General features: G+C 41.4%; 1 pseudogene; it reads left to right on the forward strand.

Moving 5' to 3' along the window:
* Positions 1-1,379: 1,379 nt before the first annotated feature.
* Positions 1,380-3,414, forward strand: LOC144373144 (melanoma inhibitory activity protein 2 pseudogene; annotated as a pseudogene).
* Positions 3,415-3,795: the final 381 nt, after the last annotated feature.

Below are 3,795 nucleotides of genomic sequence, written 5' to 3' on the forward strand. Positions count from 1 at the left end.
GCATGAGAAGAAGACTACCACTAAATAGGGAAGAAAGGTGGGAGGGAAAAAGAGGGAGAAGGAAAGTTGCACAGAAGATGGAAGGAGAAGCACATTGTTATACAGAATACATATATGATGTTCTAATGAGAAAAAGAAAAAAAGTGTGTCACATTAGATTGGATAGATAGAAAGGATGGGAGAGGAGGGGAGGAGTAAGGAGGATAGGAAGGGCAGCAGAATAGACAATATGATTGATGTATGTACAATCCATGTATATATTATATGTAAAAATACATTCTGCTGTCATGTGTGACTAAAAAATTTTTAAAATAAAGTAAAACAAAAAGACAGTACAATAATGAAAAATAACAATAATAATCTTATTTAACCAGTTGTTTAATTTTTATGGTTGCTTGCTCTATAAAAAATAAAATTTAATAAAAACAATGTTATGGGTAAACTTAAAAAAAAGAAAAATAAGTTATTAACCCAGCTTTAAAAAGAAAGAAAGAAAGAAAGAAAGAAAGAAAGAAAGTAGTGTATCAAGAGAGTTTTCTCCTTTAGAAATAATTCAAATGACCTTCCTAGAAAGAGTCAGCAGGTCTGGGGATATAGCTGAGTGGTAGTGGGCTGGCCTAGCATGCAGAAGGCCTTGGAGTTTAAAGCCCAATACTGCAAGAAAAGAAAAGGGAGGGAAGGGAGAAAAAAGAAGGAAGGGAGGGAGGAAGAGAGGAAGTAAAGAAGGAAGAAAAAAAGGAAAAAATGAAGGAAGGGAGGGAGGAAGGAAGGAAGGAAGAAAAAAGGGAGAGAACAAAAGCAGGGAAAGCAATGGGTCACTAAAGCAAAAGGGCAAGCAGTACAAATATAAATATATGGCATAAAATCTGTTGAGACAGTTTAGAAAGCTTTAGAATTTGTATGACATCAAACTGAGTGGCATTATGACTGTATAGAAACTTAAGAGGCTCCACCTTCCTTGGCCTGGCCTAAACCAAACTCAGGGGTGGGAGGCATAGAGAGGACTCCTGTCTGGCTGGAGTGGAAGGGACTTGAACCCGTGACACTTCAGGATGCACTGGTTAGGGAAGGAGGGGGCCAAGACTCCCCTGATGGGCACTTGAGCACCACAAGGCTCCTGGGAGTCCTTCACCCCAGCTCCCCACTATCACAACCCGCCCCCCCCCTTGCAGGGGTTCTCAGTGGTCTGTTCCGTTGCCTGGTGCAGGTTTGAGTTCCTCACCAAACACCTGAGTGTTCACAGCCTACATTGGCCTGCCTGGGCAGGCTGTGGTTGTGGTGGCAAGAGCCAAAGCCAACTTAGCTTGATGGAGGCACCAAGGACTGCCCTACAGCCATATTAGCGGGTGGTCCTGGAAGAAGTAGGCAGGGTTGTGGCAGCATTGTCTGAAGACATGAAGCCAGGCCCTAATCCTTATGGTGTTCCTTGGGAGTTGGTGATGTGTAGAGCTATTGGATGTTTTGCTCTTCTCTTGTTTTTGTGGAGAAGTTTTCATTGTGTTAGAAGGAGGCTTTATGTGGGAAGAGAAAAAAAGCTGGCTTTAAAACTTTCTAGAAGAATTGAAGAAAAATGTGAACTACTTGAAAAAGTCAGCCTTGTTCAAAAAGAGCTTGAAGGCTTAGAGTCAACTTTAAAGGGCAGCAGTTCTGAGAAGGGTCCAAGAGACGTCCCAAATTTGGAGGCAACCTATGAAAAGCTGCATAGGTCCAAACCTAGCCATGGGGATGAAAGACTCTTTCTAGAAAAAGAGCTAGAAGAACAAAAGGCCAAACATTGTAAACAGGATGAAATCATGGCAGATATATCGAGAAGGATAAAGTCCCTTGAAGGTGAATCAGAATCAATCAGCTCACAAATAGCTGAAACTAAAACAAACTTGAGACTGCTTCAAATGAGTGAGGAAGGACTTCAGCTGGCAGTGAAGGAAGCCTTGGATGAATGTTCCCAGCTTCAGCAAAGTCAGAAACCGATCTTACAAGGAGACGCTGAAGCATGGAGGGAACAAGGACGTGTCCAATGTAAAGAGAGCACCACATTGGAAGACTTTCAATTCCATGCAAAACAAGCTCAAACTGATAAAGAAAATCACATGGAGTCTCTGACTGAAGGCTTGCTGAAGATGAAAGATAGGTCTTCTCCAAGCAAGGGAGCCCAAACAGACATTGGGAACTTGGAATGGGGAATGACGAGTGAATCAGGAATTGGTGCTCACTTGGATGATGAGCCCAAAGGAGCTTTGAAGAAACTGGTTGATGGTGCTAAGCTAAAGGCCTCCTTAGAAACCTTAGAAGGACAAAGATATCAAACTTGTGCTTCCTTATCTGAAGTAGAGAAAACAAAGGAAGACCTTAGAGAACAGATTAGAAGTCTGAAGACCGAACAGGCAACCTTGCTGTCAGAAAATACACAGCTTGAAGGTGAGAATGAGAACCTTCAGCAGAAATTTAAAGTCATGATGGAATGCTATCAAGAAAATATGATGAAACTCCATAGGAAACTCAGAGTAGAGGAAAATTACCAGGTGGAGCAAGAGGAGAAACTTTCCAAGGTCAAAGAAGAGATGGGCCATACAAGAGAAGAGCTGGAGACCTACAGAAAGCGAGCCAAATATCTTAAAGAAGAATTGGAGAGAACCATTCAGTCCTGTCAGGGGAAGATTATTTACTCTGAGAAAAAAGCACATGAGAGTGAGTTGGCGGTTTGGATTGCTGAAAGAAACCTCCGTTATTTCATGAAACAAAACGCTCGCAATAGACAAAAGTTAACTGAAAGGGAGCTTCAATTTGAACTTTTAGAGGAAGATCCCTGTGCACTTGGTGTTTCAAATGTAGCATTGGGCAGAAAGCATTCCCCCAATGGTCCCTCACCATTGGGTCCTCCTTGGCAAGGTGGATGTTATTCGAATTATGGTAGACCATCACGACCAGCAGAACTCAGAGGTTCTAAGCTGCCTTCTTTGGATAAAAAGGATGGGCCTATGTCTTCAGAAAGTCAATCCAGTAGAAAGGAGACCAAAATCAATCTTGATGATTCCAATGTGCCCGATTCATCTCTCCCTGCTGAAAACCAAGCAACTGGCTCCGGCTCATTTTTGGCACCTTTTCCTCCAGTCAGAGGTGAATTGTTTCCTGTGGACCCAAGGAGTCAGTTCATGAGAAGAGGACCATTTTTCCCTCCGCCTCCTCCAGGAAACAGGTATGGGGCACCTCGAGATTATTTTACACCAGGCCCACCACCCCCTCCATTTTTTCCAATGCCAGATGTCTATGAATGGAGGTATTTTCCTCATGACCTTCTTCCAAGTGCTGGATTTCCTCCCCCGACCCCTGCATTCTGAAAGTAGAAGTGAGTGCCCTTCAGGCTTCATTCCGCCTTCAAGTGAGCCTGCTACTGAACATCAACAAAAAACCTGATGTTTTTGATCTCTCTTCAAAAGTAATTTGACTTACCTCTCATTTTTAGTTTTTAAGTAATTGCTTTTACTTAAATAAGTGATTATACTTTTGCTCCGATTGAAGCTAAATAAAACTATAATTCTTAGGATAGTATTTTGGAAATAAAGATGGTTTAAATATGATACTATGAGTAAATTATTTCCATTCTGTTTTACTCTAAAGATTACAGCATTGAATTTGATTAATCCACTATTCTATAAACAACAATGGGATTTTCATGTATGTCATCTAGCCTTTGGGGATATTTTAAATGCCCAACAAAGGCAGTCCCTTTATAGAAAAAAAAGTGTATTTACTATGATTGTAGCAAATGTGAAAGGAACTTTATGCTTAATGAAA

Source organism: Ictidomys tridecemlineatus, unplaced genomic scaffold (assembly GCF_052094955.1).
Source record: "Ictidomys tridecemlineatus isolate mIctTri1 unplaced genomic scaffold, mIctTri1.hap1 Scaffold_261, whole genome shotgun sequence".
Classification (NCBI taxonomy): domain Eukaryota; kingdom Metazoa; phylum Chordata; class Mammalia; order Rodentia; family Sciuridae; genus Ictidomys; species Ictidomys tridecemlineatus.